The 20334-nt window shown below is 41.2% G+C and overlaps 1 protein-coding gene and 1 long non-coding RNA gene across 11 annotated transcripts in view; one reads left to right on the top strand and one right to left on the bottom strand.

The window, feature by feature from the left end:
- LOC123383299 overlaps positions 1-5853 on the top strand; it is a 28397-nt gene extending 22544 nt beyond the window's left edge. The window contains exons 2-3 of the long non-coding RNA XR_006592854.1: positions 2052-2187; positions 5440-5853. This is a non-coding gene — a long non-coding RNA (uncharacterized LOC123383299). The remainder of the gene's footprint in view (positions 1-2051; positions 2188-5439) is intronic.
- RBM6 (RNA binding motif protein 6) overlaps positions 1-20334 on the bottom strand; it is a 106909-nt gene that overhangs the window by 23668 nt on the left and 62907 nt on the right. The gene's annotated exons all lie outside the window — the stretch shown is intronic.

Below are 20334 nucleotides of genomic sequence, written 5' to 3'. Positions count from 1 at the left end.
AGGTAGAGCCAGATTCACATGTGGGGCTGTAGATAAGGGACCTCCTGCAGCATTCATCAACTCTTGTTCTGTATTAGGCACAAGCAATCTGCTCTCAGAAACCAATCCAGGAAAGAGCAAAACTCTGCAGGCACAGAGGGTCAGGGAACTATCACTCTGCCAAGCTCTACCCATACAGGAGGTTGGTCAAGATGGTACCCTTCCACCCAGAGGCAGTGTATCACATCATTTAAGAATATGGACTCTGGATCAGGTTCCCTAAATCTGAATCCTGCCTCTACCTCATGACCTTTAACAAGGACCTTAATTTCCATGTTCTTTTGTTTCCTCATTTGTAAAGTAGGGATAACAGTACCTATTTCATAAGGTGGTTATGAAGATTAAGTAAATTAATACATGTAAAGAGCTTAGAATGGAATACAGTGAGGGCTCAATAAATGTATTTCAACTCCTAAGTGCTAAAAAAGGACTAGAATCAGCAGGTGAGACTAGACAAGGTCAAAATGCCACTCGCTTCACCTCATTTGCTTGACAGGTTAATATAATATTTCACAACCCATTTCAATCTACTAAAAGACTAAAGCTTTCACAGGAAATGGTCACCACACATCAGAACCTATATCTTCATGATAGCACTTAATGTTAGTTGTCAATTGCTGGGCCAGATCTTAGTGTCCAGGCTAAATCCTGCTGGCCTTTTATTATCGTACCAAGTGCAGTACTTGGTATAGAAAAGGAACTTAAGCACTTGGGGAATGAACAAAAGACTAAATGGATCCAACCATCCCTGGAAGACTGAAGTGCTTAGCACACAGTGGCTCCGGAGGGAGGTACTGCTGTCGTAGTGTGCATCTGTACACCCAGTCCACAAAATGCGTGGGTTGCCATTCGAAGAGTGAACGGTGCTGCAGAACAAGGCACTACTGTGAATACAGTCAATTGCAAATTTTGATTTTACCACTTGAGGCATCAGTAGATTCAGGAATTTCTAAGGCAAAGAGCCTTTATACTTCCAGGGTAACAAACTTGTGACTCCAGGAATCACGGATGACTTTCCGTCCAGGGTAGGAAACTCCTCCTGCCAGGAGCACTATTAGCATATCAACTTTAGGAAGACTGCCTTCACCTCATGTGTTACAAAGGCAATGATTCCCAATTCCTCAGAGTCCTCTACAGCTAGGACGACTCTTTCTTTTCAACCTGTACACGGCAAGACATAAAGCTGCCAGAGGAGACCACTGCTAAAGAATATGAAATGGTTTTAACATCACTATTGAAGAACAGCCAATTGTTTTAATAAGAATAAACAGACACAGAAATCATGTGAATGAGAACAATCAGGTTTATCTAGGATTGATTCCCCAGCTGCTATCACACTTAGTCTGCCCAAATATACCAAGCACAGGTGTGATATACACTATACCCCTCCCTATCCTGTGGCCAGGCCCTTTCTTCAGACTGCGTATAAATCTGCCAGTGTCTCCTAAGGAAGCAAACTGTGGGGAGTTGAGTTAGTAAAAATTTAGATAAATATTAATAAGTAAAAAATAATAAGTCATTAAAAATGATTTCATCACTTTTTGGTTGTCTACTTTTGTCTATCATCTACCATCTTCACACATTAGGGCTTTTATTCATCATTTGAATTACTGAGTTTTAATTATTAAGCTACTAAGGCAAAGGTACCATGAAGACCACGAGTCTAACTAACCACGTCTGGCTCCCAAAGAAGAGGAAATGTCAAATTTTACATTTGAAAGTAAAACCAAAGACACCTCCTTTCTCAGTAGTGTTAGACTGGGCTTAAATTAGATTAAAACCTGCTAAAATTCTCTAAGACCAAAGCCCTCACTTGACAAAGTCATCTAGAGATGTTCTTAACTATATAATCTCAAGGGGTTTTAACGTGAAGCTGCAGGAAGCTAGAGACAACTGCACTCCTGGAGAGTAAAGCAAGTCCTTATTCTCCACCTCGGGGACACTAGACAAGAGCACACTCTGGGTCTGAGGGCTGCTGAACTCAACACAATCATTTCCATTTCCTTTTTCAGCTGCTGCTCCCAGAGACTTCATTCATAACTTCATTTTGTGACTGTCAACCTGTGGAAAGGACTTGGGTCAGAGAATTAAATAAGAATCTACCACATGGTTCACCTGGCTTATAACCAAGCCCCAAGAATTCTTAAGGTACTGGGGAGGTACAAGAGCACATGGGAAGGGGAAGAACATTTCTGGCCAGCAGCTCAGCATGTGTGTTAAAGATCTCCAACACAAGTGCAGTCCCAGTCACACTGTACTGACAGCATGGCAGCTGTGCGGGAGAACTGGTATCCCGTTAAAGTGTGGAGTGAGACAGGATCAAAAGGCAGGGAGAAAGTATGTGAGCCTTGTGTACAACTCACACTGAAACATCAGCAATCCCTCCTCGTAGATTTGTGCTTCTTCCAAACACAGGATGAGAAAATCAGGTTACTGGTGGCTGAGAACTGGTACTGTTTATCAGAGATAGTAATCTTTATTCACAAGGCAATTACAGTTTACAAAGGCATTCTTCATAAATGTCACCTTGCTCAATCCTCACAAGTAGGGCATATATAGAATTTATTTCCACATGGGAAAGAATGGCTGGGATACATGGAACAGCTTGCCCAAGGTTACAGAGCTAGTTAGCAACACATATAGAACCAAAAGTCGGGTTTTCTTTTTGCCACACTGTTTTTCTTTGTTTTCAAGCTTCCAGGGAGTCAGCCATCTTATAATAGTTGACACATGAAAGGTGGCTTCTGATGAAAAGATGCATAAAGTCTAAAGAAATTTGCAGGCAATGGCCCCGTAGGGACTTTTTAGAGAGACTGTCGTAAAGACCCTGCTTCCTGACTGTGTTGCCAACCCCCCCCCCCCAAATGGCCTGCTCAAGTGGTCTTTACGTTCTTAAAGCACTACAATTACTTTAGGCACAAGCCTAAGACAAAGACAGTTGGTAGTAAGTAGCTGCTACCAGCAGTTTCAACCACCTAGCAATCAAATGGTCCCACAGAAAGAATACAGCAAGAGGAACAAAACGGTTTAAAAACAGATGTATGTCATTCCCCTTAGTATAAAAGTGTAGTTTTTATAGAAATCTTTTGCAAAGCAGACAGGATCAATTTTTCTAGTGCAAGGATATGCTCTAGTTCAAACATTTTATAAAACTTAGTATTTCCAAAGGCCAAAACCAAAATGAGACAGAAGGAGGAAAGGGAGGAAGGAGGTAAGTAGAGGTAGAAATTCAAAGAAGAAATGCTCTGTGACAACTCTGTAGGAGTTCTGTCCAGTGATCTCCATACCCTCTGTTAGACTGGCTTTTCAAAGAACAGGGTCTAAGTGCCCCACTGAGCAGCCAGGAGATGAGGCCCTGATGGATCTCCACTGGAAACAGAATCCCACTTCAGGGTCCAATTTAAAGTTGAGGGACAAGATTGGGGTGCCTGGCTGGCACAGTAAGTAGGGCATGTGACTCTTGATCTCAGGGGCGTTAGTCTGAAGCCCACATTGTGTGCAGAGATTATTTAAACAAAAATAAAATCTTTAAAAATTAAAAGTTTTTCTAAAAAGTTGAGGGGCAAGAAGACATTGCAGTCTCAGCTGCTACTTCATCTTGATATCTTTTCTTGTCTAGATGTAAGCACAATTGTTTTTTCTAAAACGCTTCCTAAAATATACATTTCATTACCAGACCAGTTTATCATTTCCTAAGAGGACACAACCAGCATCTTGCTAAAACCTTATTTGTGCTCTCTGAAGCAATATGGCTGGCCTGTGTTTCACTCAGCCCAATCCACCAGGCTCAGCAAAGTCAGGGTCTCAAGATGAACTCTGTACCAGGAATACAATACACTCTCGACCAGGCCCTGACATAGAGCAACTTGATTATTGCAAAAGTATCTGGTGCTAAAAACATATTCCACCCCCTTCATCACCATTCCCTGATAGTCTTTGGTGCATTTTTTTTTTAAATAAAGAGAAAGAGAGAGAGCATGGGTGGGGAACAGGGGCATGGGGCGGGGGGAGAGGGAGACAGAGAAAGAGAGAGAGAGAGGGAAGGGGGGGAGAGAGAGAGAGAGAGAGAGAGAGAGAGAGAGAGAGAGGGAAGGGGGGGGAGAGAGAGGGGGAGAGAGAGAGAGAGAGAGAGAGAGAGAGAGAGAGAGAGAGAGAGAGAATATGAATTTCAAGCAGGCTCCATGCTCCACAAGGAGCCCAACACGGGGCTCGATCCCATGACCCTTGGATCATGACCCGAGCCGAAATCAAGAATCAGGCTGGGCCACCCAGGCACCCCCCAGTCTTTGGTGTATTTTTAAGATCCCAGTTCTTCTAGAAAATGCCTCTTGTAATTATGAAAGAAAACCAGTAATCTACAGTCTTGGAGGTAATTCAACAACTTAGCTCCTCAGAAGACTTAAGGAAGACTTGCTTACCAAGGGATCCACAAAACTCTCCTATCCTAAGAGTCATCTGGGTCAAAAACAAAGATGCAAAATAAAAACAAATACATGAGTAAGCAAATAAGTAAATAATCAAAACAGCCAAAAGTCTTTTCTTTCCTTGGGAGAAGGTGAGGCTCCTGGCAGAGGCTGAGACCAGGTAGATGGATGGGGCACTCAGCAAACTCCTTCACCACAAACATATTGCTCTAAAGAAATTATTACTAGATCCAGCAACTGGTACTTACAATAACTGAATAATTGTGAACCACTAAACTGCAAACATTTTTGAAAATTTCATTTTGTTAGAATTGTGTATGTTTTAAAGTAATTATTTCATTCAAGGTTGATAAGGACCTTAGTCTAGTTAAACAATTTCCCTGGTTAATCAATAACTTATTTCCAAAAAATTCTTAATGGAAGTAGAAGATCACATTGGAACAGATCTTATTGATAATCCTCAGAATTCCCTTCAGAATTCAGGTTTCTATAACCTCCACTTTTTTTTCTCACTTGGTTTCAATTGCATTGTGATGAAATCAAAGTACTCAAAAGCAGAACAGATACAGAAACAAGATACAGATTGTTCCTTCCTAACGATTTTCTCAATTAACCCTAAAAAAATTGTGAGGTATGCAGAGCAGAGGTTTTAGTCCCAAATAAAAGAGGGGCTCTCTGCCTACTGCAGTTAGGGACATTTTCTCCCCACACTGCTGAATAACAGAACACTATATATATAAACACTCTTTCATATCCTGAGATGACTATTGCTCTAGCTCCCCCTGCTCATGTCTCTGCAAAAAGTGGACCCTAAATTAAACATATAGTTATGCTTCAATGTCTAGGGCTCTAAATCAAGTCACTGTAGGGGAAGTAAAAGGGAGTTTCTAAAATCATTGTGGTAAATGTAAAGTTTCTTATTTTGTTTATTGAGTAACATAATCAAAACATTTCTCATTTCTTTTTCTGTATGCAGAGCTCATGCTGGGAGGTGGGAGGAAAAGCCAAGAGAGGCCCACAAGTCTTAAGACACTGCAGATCACACCCTGAGGTGACCACGAAGGCTACAGTGTTCCCCAGGTATCCCCCAAAGAGCCAGCAGCTCTTCTTCCGGCCTCCCATTGAAAACATTATTTCTACTGCTACCTCCCACCCAAGAACCTTAGCTTCTTGAAGACTGTCTCTATTAGTCTCTTTGCTTTCAGTGTCCTTGCTCAGACATTTCAGAAAGCCCTGCTGACATGCTTTCTGCAGAAACAATGTCCTGAAAAGATGAATAAAATACAGTGCCAGACTTGTGAATACACAATGTTCAATTGCCACCTTAGTTCGGTAAACACCCACCATTCTTTTTTTCTTAGGCAAAAAGCTACAGATCCAAGGTACAGAATCAGGCTGGCTCAGCTGGAATAATATGCGACTCCTGATCTTGGGGCTGTGAGTTTGAGCCAGACCCATGTTGGGTATAGAGATTACTAAAGAAAACAACAACAACAACAAACAAACAAACAAACAATAAAAAAAAAAAAAAGGGGCGCCTGGGTGGCGCAGTCGGTTAAGTGTCTGACTTCAGCCAGGTCACGATCTCGCGGTCCGGGAGTTCGAGCCCCGCGTCGGGCTCTGGGCTGATGGCTCAGAGCCTGGAGCCTGTTTCTGATTCTGTGTCTCCCTCTCTCTCTGCCCCTCCCCCGTTCATGCTCTGTCTCTCTCTGTCCCCAAAATAAAAAAATAAACGTTGAAAAAAAAAAAAAAGCGCTACAGACCCAATGCCACTCTTGACAGCTGCTATAAGACTAAGAATGGAAGCTCTGAGTCAGAAAAGGTCCAACGGGACAAATGATTAAGTGCCTAATCCTTTTCGGTCTATTATCAAACTTCACTTCAGTTCGTAATAAAAACGAGGGGTGGCTTTTCACATGTAAGGCAAGCTCAAGTCAAATTAGACCACTGAGTTTGGGGCGCCTGGGTGGCTCAGTCGGTTAAGCGTCTGACTTCGGCTCAGGTCACGATCTCACAGCTTGTGAGTTCGAGCCCCGCATCGGGCTGTGCTGGCAGCTCAGAGCCTGGAGCCTGCTTCAGATTTTATGTCTCCCTCTCTCTCTGGCCCTCCCCCGTTCATGCTCTGTCTCTCTCTGTCTCAAAAATAAATAAACATAAAAAAAAAAAAAAACAAAAAAAACCAAGTTAGACCACTGAGGAAGCAACATTTACTGAGCTATATAATAGCTGCTACTGCAGCAGGTACACACTGAGAATGAGGGAATGATCTCTGCACAGGGCAGAAATCTCAGGTAATCTATGAATTTGAGAGAACACAAACCCAAGAAGTCGCTAACAATGTCTCAGCTAGAGTTGCTGCCAAGTGCTACAAAGGCAGAGCCCTCAGCAATCAAGAAACTCTCTGTGATCAGACTTGTATGCTCTGAGAATCTAATACAGCCTTAACCCTTGAATACCTTTAAACACCCTCAGAGCTAAGATATACTATCCAGTGTATTAAAAGGCATCATGGGGAGCTTGGGTGGCTCAGTCAGTTAAGCGTCCAACTCTGTACTGATAGTTCAGAGCCTGAAGCCTTCTTCAGATTCTGTGTCTCCCTCTCTCTCTGCCCCTCTCCCACTCATGCACTCTCTCTCAAGAATAAATAAACATTAAAAAAATAAATAAATAAAAGGCATCCTTTATACCTGTTTAAAGGAGATCAAAATTGGGGCGCCTGGGTGGCTCAGTAGGTTGGGCTTCTGACTCTTGGTTTTGGCTCAGGTCATGATCTCATGGGTGTGGGAAAGAACCTCACATCGGCTCTGAGTTGAATATGAAGCCTGCTTGGGATTCTCTCTCTTCCTCTCTTTCTGGCCCTCTCACGCTTACATGCTCTCTCTCTCTCAAAATAAACATTTAAAAATAAATAAAGGTTGTCAAAATTAACCAAGTGATCATATAATTGAAAATTTCTCTTTTTTATAAGAAAAACTGGGAAGAGGGGCCCCTGGGTGGTTCAGCTGGTTAAGTGTCTGACTCTTGATTTCAACTCAGGTCAGTTGTGAGACTGAGCCCCATGTCAGACTCTGCACTGAACATGGAGCCTGCTTGCGATTCTCTCTCAATCTCTCCGTCCCTCCCCTGCTTGCATGCATGCTTTCTCTCTCAACTTTATTTTTTATTTTTTATTTTTTTTTATTTTTTTATTTTTGGGACAGAGCGAGATAGAGCATGAATGGGGGAGGGGCAGAGAGAGAGGGAGACACAGAATCGGAAACAGGCTCCATGCTCTGAGCCATCAGCCCAGAGCCCGACGCAGGGCTTGAACCCACGGACCGTGAGATCGTGACCTGGCTGAAGTCGGACACTTAACCGACTGCGCCACTCAGGCGCCCCACATGCTTTCTCTCTCAAAAGAAATAAACGTTAAAACAAAAAAAAGCGGGGGGGTGGAGGGGGGCGGCGCCTGGGCAGCTCAGTCAGTTAAGCGTCTGACTTCAGCTCAGGTCATGATCTCACAGTTCATGAGTTCGAGCCCCATATCGGCTCTGTGCTGACAGCTCAGAGCCTGGAGACTGCTTTGGATTCTGTGTCTCCCTCTCTCTGCCCTTCCCCTGCTCGTGCACTCTCTCTCTCAAAAATAAACATTAAAAAAGAAAAAAAGAAAAAATAAATAAAAACTGGGAAAGAAATATTTAAAAAGGGCCATCCTTGAGCAGTGTTAGGAGGCCTCTTTAGTCAGGAACCTACTTTAATGTCTTTGTAGGTGGGGAATTATTATTTTTTTTAAATTATTTTTTTAACGTTTATTTATTTTTTGAGACAGAGACAGAGCATAAACAGGTGAGGGGCAGAGAGAGAGGGAAACACAGAATCGGAAGCAGGCTCCAGGCTCCGAGCCATCAGCCCAGAGCCTGACGCAGGGCTCGAAATCACGGACCGCGAGATCATGACCTGAGCTGAAGTCGGACGCTTAACCGACTGAGCCACCCAGGTGCCCCGGGAATTATTATTGTTTTGGGTGGGGTGTATTCTTGTCACGATGAAGCCTTTACCTAGATTAGCCATTCAGCTGAGTTGAAGTTTATTTGAATTAAAGACTGAAATGTTTTAAATAGGTCTCAGTAAAAGATCTTCTTTAGGAAAAGAAAAAAAAAAACAAAAAACGGAAGCATCTTGAGGTTTCTATTACACACAATAGCCTGCACACCTAGATTTTCTTTTTTTTTTTTTTTTTTCCAACGTTTATTTATTTTTTTTGGGACAGAGAGAGACAGAGCATGAACGGGGGAGGGGCAGAGAGAGAGGGAGACACAGAATCGGAAACAGGCTCCAGGCTCTGAGCCATCAGCCCAGAGCCTGACGCGGGGCTCGAACTCACAGACCGCGAGATCGTGACCTGGCTGAAGTCGGACGCTTAACCGACTGCGCCACCCAGGCGCCCCTAGATTTTCTAAGATAGTTCCAACTTCATGTTCTGGCCTGTTGAAAAGTGATGTGTTAAGCAATACAAACCAATCTGAGGTTCAAGAAGATGGTCAACATTATAACATGTGGCTGGCTCCTCTCCAAAAGACTTCAACTCAATGTACTGAGATTATTTCTTCTTGTGGGAAGACTTCTAGAGGTTTGTAGATTTAAAAAATGCCTTTATCCTTTCCCTACCACCTCCTCATCCCCAAAAAACATTAACCAGAATAGGATATGTATTCTTAATCCACAAAAATATTTTCTCACAGCTGACTAGGCATGGTGGTGACTAGACTAGTTCAGTAGTGAACAAAACCTAATGATGCTCTCGTGGAGATTATGTTTTAAAGCACAAAGACAATAAACAAATGGGAAACCATATCTCTATTTGAAATTCTTAGAGGAAAATTACAGAATGGAAAGAGTTCTTCGACACTGTTGGAAGTGAAGACAGACAGAAGGAAATGAGAAAGTTTATGCTCAGAGGTCAACTGTGCTGATGGTTCACCAGGTATAAGTGCACTGTGAGCAGCACATATAATAGGCAAAGTTGGATGTGACCCAGAGAGGACTACACTTAAGAAAAGTAAAAAAGCCCAGAAATAAGTTAAGATCAACATATACTCTTCTTCTTGCTAAGAAAGGCCTGGCAGAAATGCTGGTGCTTTCAGAGGCATTCTGCTTCTATCCTCTTTAATCCTGTATATTTATAATAAATCTAAGACTCAGAAGAACTCATGTAGAAAAACTACATCCAAAGCTGCCAAGGTAAAACATGGTTTTTATCACACTGCAACTTTTCTAGCTTCTGGATCTATCGATCTTACATTCAAACTTTTTTTTCCCCAATATATGAAGTTTATTGTCAAATTGGTTTCCATACAACACCTGTGCTCATCCCAAAAGGTGCCCTCAATACCCATCACCCACCCTCCCCTCCCTCCCACCCCTCAAACTCTTTTTTTTTTTAATTCAAACTTTAGACATTGATTCCAACAATGGTCTATTCCGTAGCATATGCTATAGCTACTAGCTATCAGTCTATGTGGGTTTTTAAAAAAAATTTTAAAGATTATTTATTTAGTTTGAGAGAGAGAGAGAGCGTGAGCTTGAGCAGGGAAGGGGTAGAGATGGAGAGAGAGAATCCCAAGCAGGCTCTGCACTGTCAGCACAGAGCCCAATGTGGGGCTTGAACTCGCAAACGGTGAGATCATGACCTGAACCAAAACCAAGAGTCAGACACTTAACTGACTGAGCACATAGACTAGGTGCCCCAAGTCTACATGTTTTTTAAAGAGTACAAGAACAGAGTGGCGCCTGGGTGGCTTAGTTGGTTAAGTGTGTGGCTCAGGTCATGATCTCACGGTTTGTTGAGTTCCAGCCCCGTGTTGGGCTCTGTGCTAACAGCTCGGTACCTGGAGTCTGCTTTGGATTCTGTCTCCCTCTCGCTCTGTCTCCCTCTCAAAGATGAATAAACATTAAAAAAAAAAAAAAAAAAAAAAAAAGAATACAAGAACAGAAATGTACATTTTAAATTAAATTTATTAAATATATTTTATTATTTAATATATTTTTTATTATTATAAGGATAATTAAGGTTTGGAGAAACAAAATTCTATAACCTGGAAGAATTTGGAATTTGGTTCTTACTCTGGATAATTAAGAGACTTCAAGGAGTCTCCCAATGCCTATTTGCTTCCTTTTCCTTGGAAGCAAACCCTTGATTTTCAACTGAGCACATGGTTACCTGAAATAAAGAAGTCTCCCAGAGCTCCCTTCAGTTAAGTGTGGCCATGACTAAATTCTAATCACCTGGACATAAATAATAGTGTGTGCAAAGTCCAGGCAGTATTCTTAAAGGGGGGGGGGGGGGCATGTCCACTTTCATTCCTGCTTCTTTCCTATTGGTTGGCAAGTCAAAGTGGTGGCTAGCACTCAAGCAGCCATCTTGAAGCCATCACTTTGGCTTAACAAATCTATGAACAAGATATAAAACAGTCTTCAGAGTTAAAGAATTTCTTCTTGTTCTCAAAAGTGCTCAGTGCAATAAGTATTGTAATAAGTACTTAGTAGATACCTTCTTCTTGCTTATAAGAGTTTCTCATACAGACCGAGGTGCAAAAAAACAATTATTAAGTGATTTTGCACTTTCTTCGGTAGTTTTCAATTAATTTCTATGGCATGTAGATATTTAATAAAAAACTATACTAAAAAGAAAAAAACCATCTTAAAGTGGTCATATGTTGAGGATAATAGGGCTACATGACTGAAGGAGTCTGGGTCTCTGAGGACCATGAAACCACAGAAGAAAGCCTGGATAGCTTAGACTTTATTTACATTAGAAAGAAAGAAACTCATTTAAGCCAATCTAATCCTAATTGGTACAGATGCTTTTAGAAATTACTGGTGATAGGGTGACAGGGTGCCTGGGTGGCTCAGTTGGTTGAGCATCTGACTCTTGATTTTGGCTCCATCATGATCCCAGGGTTGTGGGATCGAGCCCTGCGTCAGGCTCCATATTGAGCATGGTGCCTACTCAAGACTCATGTTCCCTCCCTTCCTCCCTCTCTCTCTCCCCCACTCCACCCCGTGTCCCCCTCCAGCACTTGTGCGCACATGTGCACGCACACGCACACACACACACACACACACACACACACACGGGATAAAAATTTAAAAAATAAAGAAATTACCTGGGATAGACAGAGGTAGGTATTTTGCTCAAAAAACATAAGATTATGAAATAAAGAGAAAGCTGTAGAATAAACTAGTTACGTAGTGGAACAAAACGTGGCAATGGAAAAACCTCACGATTTTTCTGCTACGCTTCAGTCTTATAAGGTTCTGATGTCACCTCACGCCCAATGTATCTAAAACACTCATCTTCATCCCTGTCTCCCAAATGCCTTCCTTTTCCACATGCTTTATTTCTGTTTAAGGTACTACCATTCTTCTAACCTGAGTGGCCCTTTGAATCTGCCCTCTTTTTGCCTTTCTGTCCAATACTCAGTGTTAACAGACATTAGAGATTCTTTGTGCAAAAGGCCTTTCAAACCTAACTTTTCCCTTACATAGCTGCTGTCAGCCCTTAGTGCAAACCATCACCTCTTCACATTTCAACTGCTGCCCTAGATCCTATGGCCTTCTCTGCAGTTTCTCCTGTCTAGTCAAGACCATATACTACCCAAGAAGAGTTTCCCTATAGCGTAATCTTGATTTTGTTGCATTTTTGTGGCTCTCCCATGTCTTCAAATTAAAGATTAAATGCAAGGCTCTTGATAACCTACCTTGCACTTTCTAAGTTGTTTCTTTCACTACTCCCCAGAGTATAAGGACAAGAATCAGACAGGAGATTGGAAGCTGTAACAAACAAGATGTGGCTACCTCTGGCAAAAACAGAAACAGCATATTACTATCTGCTATCAAAGATTATAGGGCAGAAAGCTAATAGAAGTACCAGAATCTGGCAAGTCAAGAGGCTGCTCATGTTGGAAGGACAAGAGCCTTCTACATTATGCAGGAACTAAAAAGATTGCTAAGAGCTTATAAAGAAGGAATATGGAGTCAGAAACTATTGAAAATTTATTAATCCAGTTAACAAATATTTATTTAACACATCATATGTTGCCAGGTATAGCTCCAAACCATTTGGGTAGTGAAGGAAAAAGAAGGTGAAAAAAAGAAAAGAAACGGTCCCTGCCCTCACGAACCTTTCAATCTAGAGATGTCCAATTATATCTGGTGGCATTTGCTTTATTGTACATAGATCTTTGCCAGTCATTATCTGGGTACTTTGTCTGGTTTAGCGGTTTACTTCTTTATTCCATATTTCTCAGGGGTCTGGTACTATCTTTAAAATACCTAAGCAAATCCCTGACAATGGAGAGCCTCTTCATTTAAGCACTTAGAAGAGCCACAGAAGCATTCTTCTAGGCAAGGTGGCCAATATAATGTTCCCTGATCTTAAAGAGATCTCCTGACCCTGGAACCTTGATAAGAACAAACAGAAATATGTCTCTGAGTTGGCGCTCCTCCAGATTGTAGGGAGCCAAACATATCCTGTATTGGTGTAGATTCACATTACCCAAGAATCAAGTCAAAGAAAAAAGAGACCTTTACCCTATAACTTTAAAATAAATATCTCAGGAGCTAGACAACATAAGCATTATTAGATACATACGCAGAAACAATAAATGTGCAATTTAATAGTTGCAGGAGAATCTATAAGGAATGGAAAGAAGAAAATTAGCTCTTAAAGTGTCAACTGCAAATCCTGGATATGCTCAAAACCTAAATAACAAAGACAGACCCACATCCAGGGCAGCAAGTACCCTGAGACATCCAGTAAAAAACAAACAAACAAACAAACAAACAAACAAAACAGCCCAAAGGAGAATTCAAAATGACAATATGAATGTACAAAATAAAAATGAAACCTGGCCACTGGAACTGTGAGTGTTCCATGTTTTCAATACTACACCACTCTAATACAGGATCTAATGAGCTATTCATTTGGAGAAAGCTCCTGAAAAAAACAAACAAAAGCTTTAGCATTTCTAGTCCTAGATACATATACAAGAGACTTGAAAAACCCATGCCCAGACAAAAGCGTGTACATGAATGTTCATAGTAGCATTTTATATATGTGTGTGTGTGTGTGTGTGTGTGTGTGTGTGTGTGTGTGTGTGTGTGTGTATCCCAAAGTGGAAATAACCTAATGTCCATCAATGAATTAACAGATAAAGAAAATGTGTTACATCCATACAATGGAATATACTCAACCATAAAAAGAGATGAGGTACTAATTCATACAGCAAAATGGATGAACTTTGAAAACATGATGCTAAGTGAAAGAAGACAGTCAAAAAAGTGTATGATCCCACCTATATGAAACATCTTGAGTAGGCAAATGTATAGAACAGAAAGTAGACTCATGGACATTTAGATCATGGGTAGGGGAGAGTGGAAAGAAAAGGAAAGTGACTGATAATGGGTACAGGGTTTCTTTTTGAAATAAATAAAAATGTTCAGAAATTACATAGTGGTTACGGTTGCATAACCTTGTGAATGTACTAAAAACTCCTAAGTAGTATACTTTAAAAGGGCTAATTTTATAGTATGTAGATTAAACCTCAATTAAAAAACAAACAAAAAAAGCTTTCAGGGCCACAAGACTATTGCCAGAACAAAGCCATTCAGTTATTTCGTTCCTCCCTCTCTGCCATACCCTGGCCCACTTAACCTGCCCCCACCCCACAGCCTCTCAGGGAGCATCTGCCTCCAGCTAGCCTCCTCTAACCATGCACATCACTGACACACGCATCCTCCTTACTGTGCCCCTATTTCTGCCCAAAGCTCTGGTTCCTAATAACCACATAACTGAAAATTAGAGAAAACTAGAAAGGAACACTTATTTTCCAACAGACGGCCAAAAAGCAATCTGACTAACCTTGAATGAACGAACTTTCAGGGATATGAATGAAATAGACAAACATCCACTTACACTTAATTTCTTAACTTAGTTTTATACATTTAAATTATAAAATATAGTCATAATTATGACTATACCCCCAATACCTACACAATGGCAGACATATAAACATAGTGGGGGATCAATAGCTACTGAATGATTATATCTAGGCAGCAATCAATGGAAGTTTATTACTATTATTTTTAATGTTTACTTATTATTTTGAGAGAGGGAGATAGAGTGCAAGCAGGGGACGGGCAGAGAGAGAGGGAGACACAGAATCTGAAGCAGGCTCCAGGCTCTGAGCTGTCAGCACAGAACCCGATGCAGTGCTCGAACCTACGAACCATGAGATCATGACCTGAGCTTAAGTCGGACACTTAACTGACTGAGATACCCAGGTGCCCCAATCAATGAAAATTTAAACTACCGGGTTATGGATTGGAGATAACACACAAAATCTAGCAAGTCTACTCACGGGTTTATATTAAGAGAAATGAGTATACCTATTCACCAAGAGAATTAATTTTGAAATAATAACGCCTCCAACCTTACATGTCCTTTAACAGAAGTAATGAATAAACTGTAATATACTTTCTCCCTCTCTCTCTTTTTTTTTAAGTAGGCTTCATGCCCAGCAAAGAGCCCAACATGGGGCTTGAACTAATGATCCTAAGATCAAGACCTGAGATGAGATCAAGAGATGGATGCTTAAATGACTGAGCCACCCAGGGGTCCTGTGATATACTCTTACACTGTAATACTGTATAACAAAAATGAACCCAGCTATACAGAAGATGAATTTAAAAATAATACTAAACAAAAAAGTCAGGTAGAAGAATAGGTCCTGTGTGATTCCATATACATAAGGCTCAAAACCAAGTAAAAGGACTCTTCAGTATTATAACTTACAACGGCGACTACCTCTGGTAGGGGTAGAAAGGAAAACAGCCAGGAGAGGCAGGAGGGACTTCTACATATAACACAACATTTTGTTTATTAACCTGGGCGGTAGTAACAGATGTTATGGATAGAATGTTTGTGAACCACCCTCCCCCATCGTTTCAATTTATATACTGAAGTCCTAACCCCCTATCTGATGGTATCTGGAAGTGGCACCTTTGGGAGGTAATTGGGTCATGAAGGTGGAGTCTTCATGAATGGAATTATTACTCTAAGAGATAAGAGACAGAGATCATCTTTCTCTACCATGTGAGGATACACCAAGAAGACATCCATCTGCAAGCCAGGAAGAGGGCCTTCACAGGGAAATGAATTGGCTGGCACCTTGATCTTGGACTTTCCAGCCTCGAGAACAACGAAAAACAAATTTCTACTGTATAAACCACCACGTCTATGGTTATTTTGTAACAGCAGCCCAAACTGAAACAATAGGTATATACAATTTGTGATTATTCACTGAACAGTAATGCTTATGATCTATGTTCTTTTCTGTATGTATGTAATACAGAAAGAGAGAGAGACAAAGAAAGAAAAGGAATAATGATTTCAAGACATTGGCCTTTCCATGTGTACCCTTCTATTTTATTCAAGCTCCTTATATGCTGCAGTTCCCTCACTGATAGTGCCATTTTAGGTCATCTAGCAATTTCCTAGAGCACATCATTTTTAAATTATTTATTTATTTTTGAGAGAGAGAGAGAGAGAGAGAGAGAGAGAGAGAGAGAGAGAGAGAGAATGAATGAATATGAGTAAATCTTAAGCAGGCTCCATGCCTAGTGCAGAACTCGAAACAGGGTTTGATCTCATAACCGTGAGATCATGACCTGAGCTGAAATCAGAAGTCAGACACTTAACCCACTGAGCCACTTAGGTGCCACTAGAGCACATCATTTTAATTGCCATCGAACATGCTTAAGGTGTACCACTTGGAATCTGAGAATAATGTCATTGTAAGAAAGTTTATCCTAAGCCACAGTACCTTTTGGCATAAAATTATGATAGCAATAGTCAATTCTTTTGTTGGCCCTGTAAGTAAATTTGAATACTTCATTTTTTTTTCAAAAAATTTTTTGGTGTTTATTTATTTTTGAGATCAAACGCGAGCAAGGGAAGGGCAGAGAGAGAGAGAGAGAGAGAGAGAGAGAGAGAGAAAGAAAGAATCTGAAGCAGGATCCAGGCTCTGAGCTGTCAGCACAGAGCCCGACGTCGGGCTCGAACTCACAAGCTGTGAGATCATGACCTGAGCCGAAATCAGATGCCCAACCAACTAAGCCACCCAGGCACCCCCTGAATACTTCTTTTATTAAAAATGTTATCCAAGGGGCGCCTGGGTGCCTAAGCCGGCTAAGTGTCTGACTTCAGCTCAGGTCATGATCTTGTGGTTCTTGAGTTTGAGCCCCACATATGGCTTTCTGCTGTCAGCATACAGCCTGCTTCAGATATGCTGCTCCCTCTTTCTCTGCCTCTCCCCCACTCACATTCTCTCTCAAAACAAATAAACTTAAAAAAAAAGTTATCCAACATTCTGTGTGATTATAACCTCAGAATCATCACTGAAATTTTAAAATTTCTTTACTTCTTTAAAACATCAGAATCTAAAATTAGAATGGGCTTAAGTGGGTGATTAATATATCGTCCTCAAATAATACTTTGTGACTCGAAAGAATTGGGAAGACTCCAGAACAGCAAAGACTTTGTAAGATCTTAAAAAAAAAAAAAAAAAAAATCTTTTCTGAGGGGTAAGTTCTTAGGTAACCCTATCTCATATTCAGGTAATATACTAATTTTCAGCATTTCAAAAAAGTCTAGCAGATGTTCCCTACGTATTTACCTTAAGACTAGACACAGTAACTAAGATGTTCTGCCTTTTCTCTTTTAGCTGAATATGTATCAAGAACCAACAACTTATAAAAGAAATACAAATAACTAGTAATCAAATGTAAAAATGTTCTATCTCACTAACAACCTAAGACAGGAAAATCAAATCATTCCCTTTGCTACACTGGCAACATTCTTTTTTTTACTTTTTTTAAAAGTTTACTTATTTACCCGCGTCGGGCTCTGGGCTGATGGCTCAGAGCCTGGAGCCTGTTTCCGATTCTGTGTCTCCCTCTCCCTCTGCCCCTCCCCCATTCATGCTCTGTCTCTCTCTGTCCCAAAAATAAATAAATGTTGAAAAAAAAAAATTAAAAGGGGCGCCTGGGTGGCGCAGTCGGTTAAGCGTCCGACTTCAGCCAGGTCACGATCTCGCGGTCCGTGAGTTCGAGCCCCGCGTCAGGCTCTGGGCTGATGGCTCAGAGCCTGGAGCCTGTTTCTGATTCTGTGTCTCCCTCTCCCTCTGCCCCTCCCCCATTCATGCTCTGTCTCTCTCTGTCCCAAAAATAAATAAATGTTGAAAAAAAAAAAAAAGTTTACTTATTTGAGAGAAACAGAGAGAAAGAGAGGGAGGGATGGAGGGATGGAGGGAAGGAGGGAGGGAGAGAGGGGGGGGGGAGAGAGAGAGAGAGAGAGAGAGAGAGAGAGAGAGAGAGGGAGGGAGGGAGGGAGGGAGGGAGGGAGGGAGGGAGGGTGTACGTGCAGGGGAGGGGCAGATATAGAGGGAGAGAGAGAATCCCAAGCAGGCTCCATGCTGTCAATGCAGAGCCTGATGCAGGGCTCAAACTCACAAACTGTGAGATCATGACCTGAGCTGAAACCAAGAGCTGGACACTTAACTGACTGAGCTACCCAGGTACCCCAACACTGGCAACATTTTTAAAAGATATGAAATGTTCTTTTTTTAATTTGTTGTCAAATTGGTTTCCATATAACACCCAGGGCTCATCCCAACAGGTGCCCTCCTCAATACCCATCACCCACTTTCCCTTCTCCCCCACCCCCCATCAACCCTCAGTTTGTTCTCAGTATTTTTTTTTTAAGATTTTTATTAACGTTTATTCATTTTTGAGAGACAGAGAGAGACAGAGCATGAGCAGGGGAGGGGCAGAGAGGGAGACACAGAATCTGAAACGGGCTCCAGGCTCTGAGCTGTCAGCACAGAGCCCGACACGGGGCTCGAACTCACAAACTGCGAGATCATGACCTGAGCCGAAGTCAGACGCTCAACTGACTGAGCCACCCGGGCGCCCCTGTTCTCAGTTATTTAAGAGTCTCTTATGGTTTGCCTCCTTCCCTCTCTGTTAACTTTTTTCTCTGCTCCCCCCGTACCCTCCCCCATGGTCTTCTGTTAAGTTTCTCAGGATCCACATATGAGTGAAAACATATGGTATCTGTCTTTCTCTGCCTGACTTATTTCACTTAGCATAATACCCTCCAGTTCCATACGCGTTGCTGCAAATGGCCAGATATGAAATGTTTCTAACACACACACACACACAAAATCAGAGAATACAATAACAAATACCCATGTACCACTAAGCAGTATAAATACTGTTATTAATGCCTGGCACTGGTTGGGATGCAGGGAGGACAGGTACAATCAAACATTGCTGATAGAAGAATAAATCAGGAAACTTCTAGATGGCAGTCTGACTACATTGAACAAGTCATAAAACATGTTTACCGCTTAATCTGACAAGTTTACCTAGAGGAAATTCACTTAAGTAATGAAGGATGTGTGACTATTTAGCTATGGGGGTATTCATGACAGGATTATTTAATAAAAAGAAAGTCCTCAAAATGTCAAATGAAGAACTAGTTAAATCATGGTGATCTAAACCATGGAGCATTATATCACCAACAAAAATGATGTGATAAAAATGTATTTAATGACAAGGAAATATGTTCACAATACTTGAAATAAAAAGATTATAAATCATATGCACAAGACTATCCTACTTTGTAAATATAGTGATCACAGATGATATGTGCACAGAAAAATCGGGAAAGGCAAACATCAAAATAACGGCAGTAGTCTAATCAGTATTTACAGGTCATCTAATAAGAGAAGGTACACATTCTTCTCAAGCTCATATGGAACATTCTGGGCCCTAAAGCACACCTTAACAAATTTAAAATAGAAAATTATACAATGTATGCTCTCAGACCACAAAAGAATTAAAATAAAAATCAATAACAAACACAGGTATAAATCTCCCAATACTTGGAGATTAAACAACACATTTCTAAGTAACACAGGGGGAAAGAGGTAATCTCTCAAGAATTTTTTTTTTTAAACTAACTGAAATTGTAAACACAACCAAATTTGTGGGATGCAGTGAAAGTTGTGCTTAGAGGGAAATGTAAAGCACTGAATGCACATAATAGAAAAAAGGGAATATCTAAAATGAATAACCTAAGCTTCCACTTCAGGAAACTAGATAAAGAAAAACAAATTAAATCCAAAGTAAGCAGAAGAAAAGAAATGATAAAAATTAGAGCAGAGGGGCACCTGGCTGGATATGTAGGAAGAGCATGTGACTCTTGATCTCAGGGTTAAGTTCAAGCCCCACACTGGGTATAGAGATCACTTAAATAAAACTTTTAACGTTTATTTATTTTTGAGACAGAGAGAGACAAAGCGTGAATGGGGGAGGTCCAGAGAGAGAGGGAGACACAGAATCTGAAGCAGGCTCCAGGCTCTGAGCTGTCAGCACAGAGCCCGATGCGGGGCTGGAACTCAAAGAGCGGGAGGTCATGACCTGAGCCAAAGTCAGTCGCTCAACCAACTGAGCCACCCAGGTGCCCCAGTTAAATAAAACTTTAAAAATGAAATAGGGGCCATCACTGCTGACTTCCTGAACATTAAAATAATAAAGGAATGTTATGAATAATTGTATGCCCAACAAAATTGATAACCTAGATGAAAAAGTAATTCTCAAAAAAAAACCCAATCTGCCAAAACTCATACAAAAAGGAAAAGACAGGCAGCTCAGTAGGTTAAGCATCTGACTCTTGATTCGGCTCAGATCATGATCTCACGGTTGGTGGGTTCGAGCACCCTGTCAGGCTCCGCACTGACTACGCAGAACCTGGGACTCTCTCTTG

The sequence above is a fragment of the Felis catus genome, chromosome A2 (genome assembly GCF_018350175.1).
Source record: "Felis catus isolate Fca126 chromosome A2, F.catus_Fca126_mat1.0, whole genome shotgun sequence".
Lineage (NCBI taxonomy): Eukaryota > Metazoa > Chordata > Mammalia > Carnivora > Felidae > Felis > Felis catus.
This window is presented reverse-complemented; position numbering and strand designations above follow the sequence as displayed.